Source organism: Stegostoma tigrinum, chromosome 28 (genome assembly GCF_030684315.1).
Source record: "Stegostoma tigrinum isolate sSteTig4 chromosome 28, sSteTig4.hap1, whole genome shotgun sequence".
Classification (NCBI taxonomy): domain Eukaryota; kingdom Metazoa; phylum Chordata; class Chondrichthyes; order Orectolobiformes; family Stegostomatidae; genus Stegostoma; species Stegostoma tigrinum.
Genome location: NC_081381.1, coordinates 29,774,793 through 29,795,076, shown reverse-complemented (window position 1 = coordinate 29,795,076; position 20,284 = coordinate 29,774,793). Strand labels below are relative to the sequence as shown.

The 20,284-nt window shown below is 44.9% G+C and overlaps 1 protein-coding gene across 3 annotated transcripts in view; it reads left to right on the top strand.

Annotated features, from left to right (window-relative positions):
• The window catches only part of c1qtnf12 (C1q and TNF related 12), an 82,189-nt gene that overhangs the window by 9,102 nt on the left and 52,803 nt on the right, over nt 1-20,284 (top strand). The window lies entirely within an intron of this gene.

Below are 20,284 nucleotides of genomic sequence, written 5' to 3'. Positions count from 1 at the left end.
TGTGATACTTATTGCTTTTAAACTTATTTTGAAGAACTAATGGGAAATCATTATTATAATCTAGTGAAATCTCTATTTCCTGTTGCTTCTCTGCATCTATTATATGAGTAATGTTATATGAATATATCATGTGCGAGGTAGTTGTGTGAGTGTGGAGTAATGGTGTCGGTGTGAGGTAGTGGTGTCGGTATTAGATGGATGTGCCAGTGTGAGATAGGTATGTAGTGCAGGAGAATTGTGCAAGTATATGGTGGCATGTCAGTATGGAGTGAGTGTGTGAGGACAGGAGCAGTTTTTCAGTCTGAATTAATAATGACAGTTTGATTTGTGTGTGCCAGTACAAGGTGTCCCTTATTATTTGCTCTACCTCCCTAACTAGTTCAGAAATCAAAATAAACATTTTTCTTGGTACAAAAGAAGTAGTTGATTCAGGGAGTAAAAACCGAGAATTGCAATAAGTCCTAGCCTCAATATTTTGCTCAAAGTAAACATTTTTCTTAATTAAAACGATGTCGGTTTGTTATGAGCCTTGATGAGACCGCAAATGTGTGTTAGTTTGGCAAGAGACCAGTAACATTTTTGTTTAAAGTCGATGAAGTTTGTGAACTCAGGTATTTACAAAGAGATTAAAGCCACCTACATCTTCTGTCCTTTCCTATGGACTTCATGGTTTTGACCAAACAAAACAAACTTTATTATACAAGGACATCACAACCTGCATTTCCCTTTCACAGCGCATATGATCCTAACGAATAATTATATCACTGTTCCTTCACTATCCCTGAGTCAGACTGCTGGAACTCCCTCCTAACAGCATTTTTTTCAACACCATAAGAGTTGCAGCCATTTAAAAAGGCAGCTCATCACCACCTTCTCCAGGGTAATTTAAGGATGGGCAAATGTAGTCAAGGCAGAGTCATCGAGCTGGACAGCATGGAAACAGATGCTTCGGTCCAATTCATCCATGCCGACCAGATATCCGAAATTAATCTAGACCCATTTGCCAGCATTTGGCCCATATCCCTCTAAACCCTTCCTATTCATATACCCATCCAGGTGCCTTTTAAATGGTGTAATTGTACCAGCCTCCACCACTCCTCTGGCAGCTCATTCCATTCATGCACTCTGTGAGAAAAAGGTGCCCCTTAGGTCCTTTTAAAATCTTTCCCCTCTCACCTTAAACCTATGTCCGCTAGTTTTGGACTCCCCCACCCTGGGGAAAAGACATTATTTATCCTATCCATACCCCTCATGATTTTATGAACCTCTACAAGGCCACCCTTCAGCCTCCAACGGTCCAGGGAAAATAGCCCCAGCCTAAACCCTCTAACCCCAACAACATCCTTGTAAAGATAACAAAATGTGGAGCTGGATGAACACAGCAGGCCAAGCAGCATCTCAGGAGCACAAAAGCTGACATTTCGGGCCTAGACTCTTCATCAGAGAGGGGGATGGGGAGAAGGAACTGGAATAAATAGGGAGAGAGGGGGAGGCGGACCGAAGATGGAGAGAAAACAAGATAGGTGGAGAGGAGAGTATAGGTGAGGAGGTAGGGAGGGGATAGGTCAGTCCAGGGAAGATGGACAGGTCAAGGAGGCAGAATGAGGTGGTACGTGGGAAATGGAGGTGTGGCTTGAGGTGGGAGGAAGGGATGGGTGAGAGGAAGAACAGGTTAGGGAAGCAGAGGCAGGCTGGGCTGGTTTTGGGATGCAGTAGCGGGAGGGGACGAGCTGGGCTGGACTCACGCACATCCCAGATGTCCACGTTCTTCAAGGACCACAACTTTCCCCCCGCAGTGGTCGAGAATGCCCTTGACCGCGTCTTCCGCATTTTCTGCAACACATCCCTCACACCCCGCTCCCACCACAACCGCCCAAAGAGGATCCCCCTCGTTCTCACATACCACCCCACCAACCTCCGGATACAACGTATCATCTTCCGACACTTCCGCCATCTACAATCCGACCCCAACACCCAAGCTATTTTTCCATCCCCACCCTTGTCTGCCTTCCGGAGAGACCACTCTCTGCGCGACTCCCTTGTCTGCTCCACACTCCCCTCTAACCCCACCACACCCGGCACCTTCCCCTGCAACCGCAGGAAGTGCTACACTTGCCCCCACTTCTCCTCCCTCACCCCCATCCCAGGCCCCAAGATGACCTTCCATATCAAGCAGATGTTCACCTGCACATCTGCCAATGTGGTATATTGTATCCATTGTACCCGATGTGGCTTCCTCTACATTGGGGAAACCAAGTGAAGGCTTGGGGACCGCTTTGCAGAATACCTATGCTCGGTTTGCAACAAACAACTGCACCTCCCAGTCGCGAACTATTTCAACTCCCCCTCCCATTCCTCAGATGACATGTCTATCACGGGCCTCCTGCAGTGCCACAATGATGCCACCCGGAGGTTGCAAGAACAGCAACTCATATTCCGCTTGCGAACCCTCCACCCAATGGTATCAATGTGGACTTCACAAGCTTCAAAATCTCCCCTTCCCTCACTGCATCCCAAAACCAGCCCAGCTCGTCCCCTCCCCCCCACTGCATCCCAAAACCAGCCCAGCCTGTCTCTGCTTCCCTAACCTGTTCTTCCTCTCACCCATCCCTTCCTCCCACCTCAAGCTGCACCTCCATTTCCTACCTACTAACCTCATCCCACCTCCTTGACCTGTCCATCTTCCCTGGACTGACCTATCCCCTCCCTACGTCCCCACCTATACTCTCCTCTCCACCTATCTTGTTTTCTCTCCATCTTAGGTTCACCTCCCCGTCTCTCCCTATTTATTCCAGTTCCCTCACCCCATCCCCCTCTCTGATGAAGGGTCTCGGCCTGAAACGTCAGCTTTTGTGCTCCTGAGATGCTGCTTGGCCTTCTGTGTTCATCCAGCTCCACACCTTGTTATCTTGGATTCTCCAGCATCTGCAGTTCCCATTATCACTGATACAACATCCTTGTAAATCTTTTCTGATCCTTTTCAAGTTTCACAACAACCTTCCTATAGCAGGGAGGCCAGAATTACATGCAGTGTTCCAAAAGTGGCCTAACCAATGTCCTGTATAGCTGCAACATGACCTCCCAACTCCTATACTCAATGCCTTGACCTCTAAAGGCATGCATACCAAACACCTTCTTCATTCTCCGATCTGCCTGGACTCCACTTTCAGGAAACTATGAACCTGCACTCCAAGGTTTCTGTTCAACAACACTCCCCAGGACTTTACCATTAAGTGACTGCCCTGATTTGCTTTTCCAAGATGTACTACCTCATATTTATCTAAATTAAACTCCATCTGCCACTGTTCAGTCAGTTGGCCCATCTGATCAAGATCGCATGCTCTGAGGTAAACTTTTTTGCTGTCCACTACACCCCAAATTTTGTTGCCATCTGCAAACTTACTAACTATACCCACTTTGTTCACATCCAAATCATTTATAGAAATGACAGAAAGCAGTAGACCCAGCACCGATACTTGTGGCACACCCCAGGTCACAGGCCTCCAGCCTGAAAAGCAACCATCCACCACCGCCCTCTGTCTTTTACCTTCAAGCCAGTTCTGTATCCAAACGGCTAGCTCTCCCTGAATACCATGAGATCTAACCTTGCTGACCAGTCTACCATGAAGAACCTTGTCAAATGCCTTACTGAAGTCCATACAGATCACGTCCACCCCTCTGCCGTCACCAATCCTCTTCAGTGCTTCTGCAAAAAACTCAAATCAAGTTAGTGAGACTTGATTTTGCACACACAAAGCAATGTTGACTATCCTTAATCAGACCTTGCCTTTCCAAATACATGTAAATGCTGTCCCTCAGGATTCCCTCCAACAACTTGCCCACCACTGATGTCAGGGTCACTGGTCTATAGTTCCCTGGCTTTTCCCTACCACCCTTCTTAAATAGTAGCACTAAGTTAGCCAACCTCCAGTCTTCTGGCACCTCAAGAAGTCATTGACGTGGTTATCGAAGATGCGGATATCTCAGCAAGGGGCCTACCAATCGCTTCCCTCGCTTCCCGCGGCGTTCTAGGGTACATCTGATCAGGTCCCAGGGATTTATCCACCTTTATACATTTTAAGATGTCCAGCACCACCTTCTCTGTAATATGGACATTTTTCAAATTGCCGCTGTTTATTTCCCCACATTCTATAACTTCCACATCCTTCTTCACAGTAAACATTGATGCAAAATACTTGTTTAGTATCTCCCCCATCTCCTACGATTCCACATACATGGACTGCACAGCAAAGCCATCCCCCCAATACATTAGGCACCATGAATCATAAAAAAATCATTTAAAAATTGTCTTCCTTATAAGGAATCCCATTCTTCATGTTCAAAGATCTAACCTCAGTTGAAAATCCCCTCCATTACACCCTGTATCAATGAGTCCTCATGTGCTGGTCATGTATACGTTCATGAGTATGTAATTTCCTCCCTTGGGAGTTGAACTAATCTAATTATCAAATATTCATTCATCCCATCACAAAAACTGTCACTGAGATTAAAATGCCATGCGTCCTTGCACTAATGCCATTAATATTTTAAACTTGTCTCATAAAATGTTGATAAAAATATTCAGAAACTTAATATGACTCTTTATTTTTCTGAAGAAGAGTCCTGACCCAAAACATCAACTTTCCTGCTCCTCTGATGCTGCCTGACCTGCTGTGCTCCTCCAGCTCCACACTGTGTTATCTCTGACTCCAGCATTGGCAGCTCTTAAACTGTCCCTTAATATAAATCTTCCCCTGTTGTAGAACAATAAATCCTATGATAGAATCCATTATTTTAGTGCCATTGTGCATCTGGATGCATTTGGAACTTGGTAGTTGTGGAGATGATGTTAGCTGATGAATTGTAATCTTCAGGGAGCATAGTGATACATTCATTCCTCCCTAGTAGGAAGGGCATGGTATTTTGTGATGTTTTCAATGGGTCACTCAAAGTTGAAAAGTCTCTGAACGATCAGTGTTTAGTCTGTTTTGTCAGAGGTAGTTGACGTAGAAGATGATTACTTTTGAACTGCTGGCCAATCAGAGATGGGGGCACTTTGAGCAGCAAAGGTGCTGTTGCTGTTATGATGTAAGATATGTAACGTGTAGTAATAGAAATAGTTTAAGAGTTTAGATTTCAAAGTAGTGGCAGGTGTGTATTCCTCACTTAGAATCATAGAGTTGTAAAGCATGGAAACAGCATGGAATTCAGTCCAATTTGTCTCTACCAACCAGATAGTCTAAATTAATCTAGTCCCATTTGCCAGCATTTAGGCCATATCTCTCTAAAGCCTTCCTATTCATGTATGCATCCACATGCCTTTTAAATGCTGTAATTGTACCTGCCTCCACCACTTCCTCTGGCATCTCATTCCACACATGCACCACACTCTCTGTGGAAAGTTACCCCTCAGGTCCTTGTTAAAGCTTTCCCCTCTCATCTTAAATTTATGCCCTCTAGTTTTGGATTCTACTACCCTAGGAATGAGACCTTGGAGATTCACCGTATCCATGCCCCTCATGATTTTGTGAACCTCTATAAGGTCACCCCTTAGCTTCCGACGCTCCAAGGAGAATAGCCCCCGCCTATTCAACCTCTCTCTATAGCCAAATCCTCCAACCCTGGTAACATCCTTATAAATCTTTTCTGAACCTTTTCAAGTTTCATAACATCCTTCCTATAGCAGGGACACCAGAATTGCACGCAGTATTCCAAAAGTGGCCTAACCAATGTCCCATACAGCAACAGCATGACTCCCAACTCCAGTACTCAATGCAATGACAAATAAAGGCAAGCATACCAAATGCCTTCAACATTACCCTTCTACCTGGTGCCTCACTTTCAAGGGACTATGAACCTGCACTCCAAGGTCTCTTTGTTCAGCAACTCTCCCCAGGACCTTACCATTAAGTGTGTGAGTCATGACCTGATTTGCCTTCCCAAAATGCAGCACCTCACATTTATCTGAATTAAACTCCATCTGCCACTCCTCAGCCCATTGGCTCATCTGATCAGGATTCTCTTGTACTCTGAGGTAACCTTCTTCGCTGTCCTCTAACACCTCCAATTTTGGTGTCATCTACAAACTTACTAACCATACCTCCTGTGTTCATATCCAAATCATTTATATAAATGACAAAAAGCTAATTCTCTGTGTATTCCATGTGATCAAACCTTGCTAACTGGGCTAGTTCGTGGAAACTTGTCAAACGCCCTACTGAAGTCCATATCAATCATGTTTGCTGCTCTCCCTTCATTACTCCCCTTCATTACTCCTTCAAAAAACTCAATCAACCTGTATGAAGTAATCAGGTCTGACAGCCTTTCCAGAATACTGACCAAATCCACTGTGTGTCAGAGAAGATGGAGTGGAAATGGAAAATTTTTTATACTGGGTGGTATACAATGGGTGGAGTAAATATTGAAGGTCAGTACTCGTCCTCACCCTCAACAACTTCTCTTTCAGTTCCTCCCACTTCCTACAGACTAAGGGGGTGGCCATGGGCACCCGCATGGGCCCCAGCTCTGCCTGCCTCTTTGTAGGTTACGTGGAACAGTCCCTCTTCCGCACCTACACAGGCCCCAAACCCCACCTCTTCTTCCGGTACATTGATGACTGTATCGGCGCCGCCTCTTGCTCCCCAGAGGAGCTCGAACAGTTCATCCACTTCACCAACACCTTCCACCCCAACCTCAAGTTCACCTGGGCCATCTCCAACACATCCCTCACCTTCCTAGACCTCTCAGTCTCCATCTCAGGTAACCAGCTAGAAACTGATGTCCATTTCAAGCCCACCGACTCCCACAGCTACCTAGAATACACCTCCTCCCACCCACCCTCCTGCAAAAATTCCATCCCCTATTCCCAATTCCTCTGCCTCCGCCGCATCTGCTCCCAGGATGTGGCATTCCACTCCCGCACATCCCAGATGTCCAAGTTCTTCAAGGACCGCAACTTGCCCCCCACAGTGTTCGAGAACGCCCTTGACTGCATCTCCCACACCTCCCGCAACACATCCCTCACACCCTGCCCCCGCCACAATCGCCCCAAGAGGATCCCCCTCGTTCTCACACGCCACCCCACCAAACTCCGGATACAACGCATCATCCTCCGACACTTCCGCCATCTACAATCTGACCCCACCACCCAAGACATTTTTCCATCCCCACCCTTGTCTGCCTTCCGGAGAGACCACTCTCTCCGTGAATCCCTTGTTTGCTCCACACTGCCCTCCAACCCCACCACACCTGGCACCTTCCCCTGCAACCGCAGGAAATGCTACACTTAGATAGAACATAGAACATAGAACAGTACAGCACAGAACAGGCCCTTCAGCCCACGATGTTGTGCCGACCATTGATCCTCATGTATGCACCCTCAAATTTCTGTGACCATATGCATGTCCAGCAGTCTCTTAAATGACCCCAATGACCTTGCTTCCACAACTGCTGCTGGCAACGCATTCCATGCTCTCACAACTCTCTGTGTAAAGAACCCGCCTCTGACATCCCCTCTATACTTTCCTCCAACCAGCTTAAAACTATGACCCCTCGTGTTAGCCTTTTCTGCCCTGGGAAATAGTCTCTGGCTATCAACTCTATCTATGCCTCTCATTATCTTGTATACCTCAATTAGGTCCCCTCTCCTCCTCCTTTTCTCCAATGAAAAAAGTCCGAGCTCAGTCAACCTCTCTTCATAAGGTAAGCCCTCCAGTCCAGGCAGCATCCTGGTAAACCTCCTCTGAACCCTCTCCAAAGCATACACATCTTTCCTATAATAGGGCGACCAGAACTGGACGCAGTATTCCAAGTGTGGTCTAACCAAAGTTTTATAGAGCTGCAACAAGATCTCACGACTCTTAAACTCAATCCCCCTGTTAATGAAAGCCAAAACACCATATGCTTTCTTAACAACCCTGTCCACTTGGGTGGCCATTTTAAGGGATCTATGTATCTGCACACCAAGATCCCTCTGTTCCTCCACACTGCCAAGAATCCTATCCTTAATCCTGTACTTAGCTTTCAAATTCGACCTTCCAAAATGCATCACCTCGCATTTATCCAGGTTGAACTCCATCTGCCACCTCTCAGCCCATCTCTGCATCCTGTCAATGTCCCGCTGCAGCCTACAACAGCCCTCTATACTGTCAACGACACCTCCAACCTTTGTGTCGTCTGCAAACTTGCTGACCCATCCTTCAATCCCCTCATCCAAGTCATTAATAAAAATTACAAATAGTAGAGGCCCAAGGACAGGTCCCTGTGGAACACTACTCACCACTGACTTCCAGGCAGAATATTTTCCTTCTACTACCACTCGCTGTCTTCTGTTGGCCAGCCAATTCTGTATCTAGACAGCTAAGTTCCCCTGTATCCCATTCCGGCTGACCTTCTGAATGAGCCTACCATGGGGAACCTTATCAAATGCCTTACTGAAGTCCATATACACCACATCCACAGCTTGACTCTCATCAACTTTTCTAGTCACATCCTCAAAGAACTCGATAAGGTTTGTGAGGCATGACCTGCCCCTCACAAAGCCGTGTTGACTGCATTTAATCAAGCCATGCTCTTCCAGATGGTCATAAATCCTATCCCTCAGAATCCTTTCTAACACCTTGCAGACAACAGACGTGAGACTTACTGGTCTGTAATTGCCGGGGATTTCCCTATTTCCTTTCTTGAAGAGAGGAATTACATTTGCCTCTCTCCAGTCCTCAGGTACGACTCCAGTGGAGAGCGAGGATGCAAAGATCTTCATGAGTGGCGAAGCAATTGCATTTCTCATTTCCCAAAGCAGCCGAGGACAAATCTGGTCCGAGCCTGGCGACTTGTCAATCTTAATGTTTGACAAAATTTTCAGCACATCAGCTTCCTCTATCTCTATCCATTCCAGCATGCACACCTGCTCTTCAAAGGTTTCATTCACTACAAAGTTCTTTTCTTTCGTAAAGACAGAAGCAAAAAACTCATTTAGGGCTTCCCCTACCTCCTCAGACTCCACACACAAGTTCCCTATACTATCCCTGATTGGCCCTACTCTTTCTTTGACCATTCTCTTATTCCTCACGTAAGTGTAAAATGTCTTGGTGTTTTCCCTAATTCGTTCTGCCAAGCCTTTCTCGTGCCCCCTCCTGGCTCTCAGACCATTTTTGAGCTCTTTGCTCGCCTGCCTGTAATCCTCTAGAGCTGAGCTTGACCCTAGCTTCCTCCACCTTATGTAAGCTACCTTCTTCCTTTTGACGAGAAGCTCCACCGCTCTCGTCATCCAAGGTTCCTTTATCTTACCCCTTCTTGCCTGTCTCAGAGGGACATATTTATTCATCACTCGCAACAACTGTTCCTTAAACAGTCTCCACATGTCTATAGTGTCTTTACCATGGAACAATTGCTCCCAGTCCATGCTTCCTAACTCATGTCTAATCGCATCATAGTTTCCTCTTCCCCAATTAAATATCCCCCCATTTTGCCTAATCCTCTCCTTCTCCATAGCTATGTAGAATGTGAGGCAGTTATGGTCACTATCACCAAAATGCTCCCCCACCACAAGATCTGATACCTGAATAATCATATCTGATGCACTTGCTCCCACACCTCCTCCCTCACCCCCATCCCAGGCCCCAAGATGACTTTCCACATTAAGCAGAGGTTCACCTGCACATCTGCCAATGTGGTATCACACAACCAGCCCAGCTCATCCCCTTCCCCCACTGCATCCCAAAACCAGCCCAGCCTGTCTCTGCCTCCCTAACCTGTTCTTCCTCTCACCCATCCCTTCCTCCCACCTCAAGCTGCACCTCCATTTCCTACCTACTAACCTGATCCCACCTCCTTGACCTGTCCGTCTTCCCTGGACTGACCTATCCCCTCCCTACCTCCCCACCTATACTCTCCTCTCCACCTATTTTCTTTTCTCTCCATCTTCGGTCCGCCTCCCCCTCTCTCCCTATTTATTCCAGAACCCTCACCCCATCCCCCCTCTCTGATGAAGGGTCTAGGCCCCCTCTCTGATGAAACGTCAGCTTTTATGCTCCTGAGATGCTGCTTGGCCTGCTGTGTTCATCCAGCTCCACACTTTGTTATATTGAAGGCCAGTAACCTGTTTTTAGTTCTGAATAATCATAGATTGACATTAACTGAGAAAAACGGGATTGAAAGGTTTTAAGACAGTTTGGAGAATGTAAAATAGTATATGTTTAAGAGATAAATTTTAGTCTTCTCAATAATATATCACAGCTAATATACAAAAAAGACTAGAAAACAATTGCTGCAGAAAAGTGAGATAACACGGTGTGAAGCTGGATGAACGCAGCAGGCCAAGCAGCATGTGAGGAACAGGAAAGCTTGATGTTTCGGGTTAACCCCCCAGCAGAAAAGTGACTCATTTCTTTGAAGGCATTGGCAATGTTTGAGGATGTTGTATAACATATTGCAACTGTTTCTCTGAACGTAATTTAAACTACAGAGCTGGAAGAAATTTATCAGGGCTTTCACCAAGGGAGGTGATGGCCTGGTGGTATTATTGCTGGTCTGTTAATCCGGAGACCTGGCAAAGGTTTTGGGGGCCCGGGTTCGAATTCTACCATTGGCAGATGGTGGAATTTGAATTCAATAAATATTTGGAATTAAAAATCTAATGATGAATGTAAATCCATTGTCCGTTATTAGGGGAAAACCCATCTGGTTCACTGGTGTCCTTGAGGGAAGGAAGCTGCCATCCTTACCTGGTCTGGCCTACATGTGACTCCAGACCCACTCTTAACTGCCCGCTAGTCAGTAAATGCTGCTGAGCCAGTGACAGCCTCATCCTGTAGATAATTTTTTAAAAAATTGTACACATGGTTAGCTTTTATAACTTTTATAGTTTGAAGGGGTACTTTTTAAAACAATATTTATGGCCTAGTTGTTAGAAGCTAAGAAAGTCTAAGTGCTGTGTTTGTTAGTATTCATGTTTGAAGATTTCACGTTCAAATAGCAGAACCTGGGGAGAATCAGCTAAGTTGAACTGATATATTTGATGTAGGGGATTAATTTCTCTAGATTTGAAGCTCTGTAAAGTGGTAGTGTTAGCAAAATGGTTAAAAAGTTGTCTTTAATAAATATTTTAAGGCTTTTCTAACTGTGTGCTGTACCTAGGTGATTTTTTTTGAGTTTTGTATATTAAATTTCTGTATTGTTGTTAAAGAAACACTGCATCTGTTTGTGGCTTAGTTTCAATGAATGACCGTTACGTTAACTAAAATTAAAGAAAATGTGATCTATCAAGCCAGGCTTCTGAGATCTTTGTTGTCCACTAGTACGATCAGCTGAGGTCATACTTTGGCTGTGGGGACTGTGTTCCAGTGGATTTCCATTCATGGGCACAGTTCTACTTCCTTCACAGACAGCTGAGCTTACCCCAAGGTTTCTCTGAGTTACAATAGTTTTCAGTTACACTGAGCCAGTACAACAGTCGGCTCTTCCATCTCCTCTCTTAGCTACAGAAATGGTTTCTGGGATTTCAGGAAGACATCAACTCCTCAAATCCGACTATAACACTTTAACAAGAGACACATTCTTAGAGTGCTGTCCAATGCAAAGCCACTGGCCTTCTGCAGCTGTCAAGGTTCTTCAGGCCTTCTCCCTAGCCCTGCCTGTTTGTGACTACTAGCGATGGCACCTCTGCTGCCTCAAGTCTCTTCCCTAGCTGCCTGAGTACCCTACTGGTCAGCAGCCTGCTTTGACCATTTCAGACCAACAGGCTAAAATGGACTCTTCAGTAATCCTTGAACTGTTTTGAGTGACCTATTGATAATGTCACAACAAGCACCACCCTTATTCCGAAGCACTCCCAAGTGTAGCAAGCTTTGGAACAATATCATCCCTGAATGTTGCAATTCTCCAGCTAACTGCCTCTCCTCAGCTGCCAACATCTGAATGCACAAGGATGCAGCCAAGTGGATTTTATCATTGGTTACATTTTTCGGTAACGGGGAAGAGTTATGTTAATACATGTTCCTAAATGTGCACAGAGTCTGAAATGTTCCTGATAATTGCAGGAGGATGCATAAAATGTTACTACCATTGGCACAGGTTCTGGTGAAGGTATGAATCTATCAGTTTAGATTGAGTGAGTCATCTGAGGGTCAGGTGATGGCATTGTCAACACCCATTGGTGACCAAGTTGGCTTGGATGCCATCCTGTGTTTTGAATTTGGTTAGAATGTTTTAGGCCACTAATCCTGTGGCTGTGTGTCTAAGGTCTTGTCTGAAAGTCATAAGAGTTGTACCTGCCCAAGGAAGACGGCACAGGCTGCATGGTCTGGCATCAGGAATACCAGCTATCATGTGCATTTGGACTGATCATGGGGCACTGACCTGCTGAAGAAGAGCTGGACCAATCCAGGAGAATTCCTAATCTGACACTAACCAATTAGGAAGCACAAATGTCAACAGATGATCGAGGATAACAAAAAATAACTTGAATAGAACAAAGCTGGTAGCTTACCATTTTGCCAAGCGTGTTGTGATGTACAAAGTGTTTTGTGGAGCAATGGTAGGATTCTTCTGGGCTGGAAGACCTGGATTCAAATCCCACCAGTTTCCAAATTAGATCATTACTTGCCTGACCAGGTCGAATGAAATATCTATAAATTGTCCTTTGTTTTAAAAGGAAGGAGTCTTGTGGCTCAGACCTCTGAGCCTCCAGGTTCAAGTCCCACCTACTCCAGAAGGGTGACATAACATTGCTGAGTCCATTGATTAGAAATGTCAATGACGAGTAAACCTCGGATAAAAGTAAGACATACAAGCGATGGAAAGTAATCCAGTCAGAAGGAAAATTTTCAAGATAGCAAACTGTGGAGCTGGATGAACACAGCAGGCCAAGCAGCATCTTAGGAGCAGGAAAGCTGATGTTTTGGGCCTAGACCCTTCATCAGAAAATTTTCAAATCTGATCCTGGCATCCAGCACTCCAAATAAAGAATGGTCAGATTAGAGAGAGTGCAGCTCAAGACATTTGGGGCCTATAGTTAAGATTTTTTTCATCTCTTGCAACCAGTGGCTAGATGTAATGAGATCGCCATGTGATGCCGGCGGATCCCAAATTAAGGATCAATGAGCCTGCTATTGAATACGTGCTGCTCGGTTACAGTTCGATGGCCCTTCAATTTTTTCTTCATTGACTGTTCTTTTGATGTCTCAGCCAGGTCTGCCGTATTGTTCACATTTTCACGTAGATGCCCATTTTGGAAGTAGACTTGAACAACTTGACTAGGTGCATGACTGGTTATGGAGCATAACAGCTGGGAAGCACAGCCTGTGCTGTGTTCCAATGCACTTGACTTCAGACTACAATGGACCGGGATTGTCAAGACTTTTAAAGAAAGAGAGGTGATTGATCTCATTCTAAAACTGCTAGAGGGCTAGTCTAGAACTAGGGGTCAGCCTCAGAATAAGGGGTTGACAAGTTAGGATATTTCTTCACCCAGAAAGGTGCGAATCTTTTGGAATACTGTATCCTAGACCACCTTGGGTGCTCTGTCATGTGCATTCGAGACTGAGATCAGGTGATGCTTTTAGATGAACAGAGTCAAAGGATATGGGGATAAGGCAGAAACATGATAATGTAGCAGCTTATTGAATGGCAGGTGGGCTCAAAAGTCTATATAGTGCACTCCTGTTCCTACCGCTTTTGTTCTTTTCTATTTGATTTTATGTGATTTTATGTGGCGTGAAATGAATTGACTGATGACTAGCATGCTGGGAACCTCAGGAGGCTGTGAAGAAGGCAGATAGTGCTTTTACAGTCATCATCATAATTTGCTAAATACCTCCTGTGTGTGTGTGTGTGTGTGTGTGTGTGTGTGTGTGTGTGTGTGTGTGTGTGTGTGTGTGTGTGTGTGTGTGTGTGTATGAGAGTGTGTGCGTGTGTGTAAGAGAGTGTGTGTGCATGTGTGTGGACAATGGGATAAAATGCCAGAGTTTGCTGATAATACAAAAGTACACAAAGAGGATCATACTCACTGACTCTGGGAAGACAGAGATGAACGACAGCAGAACCTTGGTGATATAAATACGCGATAAAACCTACTGCCCACAAAGGTTAGCTGACAGATACGTGGAGCAAAATTGAGAGGACAAGTAAAGCCACCACACACCTATTTGGGAGACAACACAATTGATGGTGCTGAACCTGGGCGTTATCATTCCTGAGGCAAGGAAGTATGTCAAGAAGGTGGGAGCTTCATGGTAACCTCAACCAGTTCAGGAATAGAACCACACAATTGGCATCACTGTACATTGCAAACCAGCCATCCTGCCAACTGAGCAAACCATTCCCAGAGAGGATAACTGCACAATATGTAAACCACTAAGAGGGCAAAGCAATGTACAGATTTTAATGATAATAAAAATCATTAAGGAAGATGCTTGAAACTATAATCTCTCTGCTGTCTACATTCAAATGGACCACTTTGAACACAAGTTCTACACACAAGATAAAAAGTAAGGGGAACATTACAGTTCTAATCGAGGAAGGGCCAATCTATTGGTGAATGCGGGGGAAAGTGGCCAAAGCACAGAAACCAATCTGGCTAACTTCCAAAATCAAACTAAGAAAAGGTTGTTAAAGTTTATCAGGAGTCTTTTGGGAGAGAAGCATGCTGAATATGTGGCAGTATGAATGGGCGTAATAGAGCGGATATTTGTACTTCCTCCAGTGCCTCAATATGGTTTTTATAGAGCGGAGGCTCAAACTGCACGAATTTTCTATGTGTGGCCTGACCAGAGTCCTATACAAGTTTGATATAACTTGAATTCTGTGCATCCGTAAATAAATCCAAGTTGGTTTTTTTTTTGGCTTATGAATTGCTTCGCTGATTTCAATGCTGCTTATAATGATTTGTCCCCGAGAATCCCCTGCTATTCTGCAATTTTTGATTTCTAATTTTTTGAAGGTGTAGATGATGTTTTAACAATTCCTATCAGAGTGCGCCACATGGTTAGAGTCTGTTTCCCACTTCTACAAACTTTCAGTCTACAAACTTTCTAATACCTGCTTGGATTATGTTGCATCTTCCTCAGTGTTGGCTATACCATGCCTCTCCAACTAGGTTTGATATCGTCCACAGTTTTTGTCCTTGTGATCGCTGTCCGTAAGTCTGAATTTTGAATGTGTCTTATAAACAACAGCAGTCCCAACACTCACCCATTGTGCATTATCCTGGGGGCTGGTTTCGCTCAGTTGGCTGGATGGTTTGTGAAGTGTGGGTTCAATTCCCACATCAGCTGAGGTTACCATGAAGGACTGTCCTTCTTCATCTCTCCCTTCACCTGAGGCCTGTTAACCCTCAGGTTAAGCCACCACCAGTTGACTGTCTCTCATGAGATAGCTGCTGTATGGTGTGGTAACAGTGTGGCAACTCAATACATTGCCATACAAAATCCTTCAGCCCAAAAGCCTGTTCAAAATGTGGATGATGTTGGGGGTCAGATCAATTCATCAGCAATGTGACATTTGGGAAAAGATCCTTTAATCTCAGTTTATAGGGCAGTGGAGCATTTTATTCCCCTCTGAGAAGTGTCTGATGGCATCTGGGTTAAAACATGCAGAAGATTAGTGTCTTGTAAAAAGATGCTTGGTGCCTATTGCCTGCATATCCAAACAGGTCATACCGCTTTCAACACCTTCCCAATGCTTGTGCGTTATACAGGGCAGGGCCATCACTGTGTGATCTGACAGGATTGTGGTAGACCATTGACTTTGGTAGAGAGGCCATTGTATCAATTTTTTTAGAGGTTCAAGCTCCGTGTAATTATCTTCCCTGGGTCCCAGTTCTTAACTGCTTACTTAAAGTGTCAGAGGCTGAGCGGTGAAGTTACAGATCTTTATAAAGTCATGAGGGGCATGGCTAGACTGAATAGCCAAGGTCTTTTCCCCAGGGTAGGGGAGTCCAAAACTGGAGGGCAAAGGTTTGTGGTGAGAGGGGAAAGATGTAAAAGGGATCTAAGGGGCAACTTGTTCATGCAGAGGGCGGTGCTTGTAGGGAATGAGCTGCCAGAGGTGGTGGTGGAGGCTGGTACAGTTACAACATTTTAAAGGCATTTGGATGGGTACATGAATAGGAAGGTTTTAGAGGGAAATGGGACAAATGTTGGCAAATGGAGACTTGATTAATTTAGGATACCTGGTCGGCATGGGTGAGTTGGAGCGAAAGGTCTGTTTCCGTGCTGTACAACTCCATGACTCTATGACTCAAAGGATAAGTCAAAAAACAACTCAGCTACCACCCATTTTACAAGATGAGCATGATCAAATTATTCTTTTGTATAGCATTTATTACTTATGGAAGGGACAGAGTTCGGAATGTAAATGGCGTGTTTTGTCAATTTCACTTATTCTGATGCAGGGGCTTTTGTTCAGTTGCATTTCGAACGGTGCCTCGTTGACAGATCTTGTGCTGAACTTGCTGACAGCCTTTCGCAGTCGAGCGCTGTGCTAGTGATGTGATTTATTATTAGCAGCTCATTCTGATCTCATAAGGCAAAACCTTCAAATGGTTTACACGAAATAATATTGTAGTAAGTCTTTCAGCAGCATGCAGACTGCCTGAAGCACGAGAATTCTGTTTCCGTGGCGACAAGAGTCAAAACCACAACAGCAGCACGATTGGAATGCATGTTGTACCTTCTCTGTACAGGAGGGAACATGTGCTGTGAGGTTCGAGCTATGTCGTTTCCTTGCTCACCATGTGAGATGGATTGCTTACATTAAGACACTGTAATCAAGAGGATTATGTAAAATTGTTCACACGACATGTGTTTTCCATATAGCTGGGAGACGAGACTCATTCGAGAGAGAATGGCCCGCATACTGTCTGAGCTCACACATGAGAGAGCGTGTGTGCTTTTGGAGGTTAATCTTGGCTTCTCGACTGTGATCATTTAGTTTCATCCTTAAGACAGCATCATTGGAGAAGGCCATCATATGGGGGAAAAAAAATTGGGAAAATAGGCGAGAAAGGACTTAGATAACAAAGTGTGGTGCTGGATGAACACAGCAGGCCAAGCAGCAACTCAGGAGCACATAGCTTTTGTGCTCCTGAGATGCTGCTTGGCCTGCTGTGTTCATCCAGCTCCACACTTTGTTATCTTGGATTCTCCAGCATCTGCAGTTCCCATTATCACTGAGAAAGAACTTAGCTTGGTTTGAATGTTGACGTAGTTTCTTTGGGCTAAAGGAATTAAAGAGTACAGGGTGGAAGCAGGAACAGGGCATTAGGTTGGATGATCAGCCATGATCTAATTGTATGGCAGAGCAGGCTCGAAGGGCTGAATGGCCTACTCCTACTAATTCACATGTTTCTATGAAATTGAAAGGCAAAGCTGGTTATACTATGGAGATTTGCATTGAAATCCCACACTGGCATGAGGGGATTTTAAATCAGTTAGTTAAAATGAAGTCTTATTAATAATCTTCATGAAACTACCAGATTGTTGATTTAAGAAACAACATCTGATTCACTAATGATACTCAGGAGGAAACATCACTGTCCTTTGAGGTGCAGCACAGTAGCTCAGTGGTTAGCACATCTGCCTCACAGCGCTGAGGACCCAGCTTTGATTCCACCCTTGGGTGACTGTGCAGAGTTTGCACATTCTCCTCTTGTCTGTGCGGCATCCCTCCAGGTGCTCTGGTTTCCTCCCACAGTCCAAAGATGTGCAGGTTAGGTGGATTGGCCATGCTAAATTGCCTGTAATGTGCAGGTTAGGTGGATTGGCTGTGCTGAATTGCCTGTAATGTGCAGGTTAGGTGGATTGGCTGTGCTGAATTGCCCATAGTGTGCAGGGGTGTGCAGGCTAGATTGATTAGCCATGGGAAATGCAGGGTTTTAGCATAGTGGAGTGGATCTGGGTGGGATGCTCTTTGGAGGGTCACGTGGACTTGATGGGCCAGATGGTTTGCATCCACAGTGTGGGGTTTCTATGATTCCAGTTTATTTTACTGCTATAGTCTTGTGTTCATTTTGTACAAATTTGTAAAGGACATTGATGAGACATTTAATATTGTATAAACTGTAAATTTATGCAATTTAAAAAAAAATTAAAGACATATACCAGGATTGGTCAACATCTGATGCCTCAATGTTAGTTCAAAGTAATGCTATTTAGGATTCAAATTTTTGACTAAATCTAGACAGGTTTTCTTTCCCACAGTGATATTCAGTTTTAAATGCACAATTCAGAACCTGTAACTGAAGTAGAGAATGTTCATAAAAATATGGATGCCGTCCGCAGACTCGGTGTAGTTAGTGTGGGAAAAAAAAGTGAAGCTTTTTTTAGTCTAGAATGTGTTGTGTTTTTTTTTAAAAACTCATTGATGAGATGTGGGTGGCACTGTTTAGGCCAGCATTTATTGGCCTTAAGAGTCAACCATATTGCTGTGGGTCTGGAGTCCACAAGTAGACCAGATTGGGTAAGGGCAGCAGAATTACAAACTGCAAATGGTCACCCTTCAGCTGAGAAATTATTGTTTGAAGTACACAATTTCTTAGTCTGAGAGAAAGCAGGTCTGTAAAGGAGACCGAGAACCAGTGAGAAGACATAGTCGTAGCACTGCATTCCCATTCCAGCGGAACAGCATGATTCCACAATGCTAGAGCGAGATTGATGTCCTATCAGCATCAGCCGAGTTACACATAGCTGGCAGGAGCCCTTGTGCCATGGTAATGTCCTTGCCTCTGGCCCAGAAGGCCTGAGTTCAAGTCCCACCTGCTCCAGAGCAGGTCAAACTTTCTTTTAAAAAAAAGCAGCCATACTTTGTAGCCAGGTATTGTGAGAAGCTTTTTTTTCCCTATTTCAAGCCACCTTGTGCTCACAGCAATGTAGACCATCTGCAGTTTGTCCATTGTTTTCATTGGGTAGTGGACACAATACGTCTTGTCCTCTGCACTGCTCCTCCATTTGTGGACTGCGCAAAAGGAAAATTTGTATGCCATATATATAATATCTTGTTCCCTTCTCACCCATGATCAACCCCGTCTGAAAACGAATCTTCCAGCTCAGCGAGCAAACTTACATCCATGTTCTTATTGTTTCTCAATGGCAGTTTGAACATGAGGGGGCGCTGTAACATTCCCTGGGTGTCCTTTCTACTGCCCTTCTTTCTGCACCTGACCTTCCCACAATTCGCCATGGGGCAGGTCAAGCTGAGGGCAGCCTGCCACTCTTGAGTCACTTGAAGCCCTCAAGGGTCATTTCCTGCCAGCCCTAAAGTTTGCGGCTGACAAATCTGTTCAGGGTTTGGGGGATGGTGGGGGTGGGGGGGCAGTATTGGTGGCATCTTGTTCAGATGCCACAGCCTGTACAAAGGAAATGACCCTCACTGTTCTTCTCCCTTGATGTCGCTATCAAACTTGCTCCCTTTCCCCAGCTAAATCTTGGACAGGGCCTCACCTCCCCAGTCCATCATGAGAGGCTGGGCTCTGGGGACTGTTTGTAATCACGGCTCTGAGCACCGGCACTGCTAGGATTACAGAAGGTGTGGAGACCAGGTTGATTGTCCATCAGGACTTACTCTCAATTGTGAAGATGGGTGAAGCCCCATCACCGGCCAATTAGCAATCCTCGAAGCATTTTAGAAACTGTTGGGATGTTCTGATCAATTGGCCATGGGCGTGCTCTTGGGGAGGGGCATAGGAAATTGTGCCATCTGAAAAATCCTGTCCCACGTGTTTCCCGAGCTGCAGCAATGTGGCTGACTCTGAACTGTCTTCTGGAATGGCCTGGCAAGACGCTCAGTCAAAACAGCCCTGTGAGTCTACCCCTCTGAGCAGATGGGAGCAGTTCAAGCAGGACAGCTAGCCTCCACTTTCCCAATAACCATTAGAGATACGCAATAAATGCTCACATTTCAGCAATAAAGGAAAACAAGCTCGCCTTAAAACAAATGAATGAGCTGATTTATTTGCCAAAAGGGAGAATGTTGGCAAGACAGATACTTCCAAAGAACTCAGAAAACTTATTTTAGGTCAGAAAAGAAAGTCTAGCAGTTTTGTGAGGGATTTGAGAGAGGGGTCTTTATTATTACAAGCATCCTGAGGGCCTACAGCTCTGTTTAAGCTTAAACTATCTTATTATTGCCTTTGTTTCTGTCAAATGTTGCAAAATATTTCAGAGTTTGTCACATTCAACTTACCTGCCACTATCAGTGAGAAGTCAATAGGCCATGAGCAGTCTATGGACAGTTAGCAGACAGTTAGCCGTTTGAAAGCTGGTAATTGGGGACCAGAGCAGCTTAACAG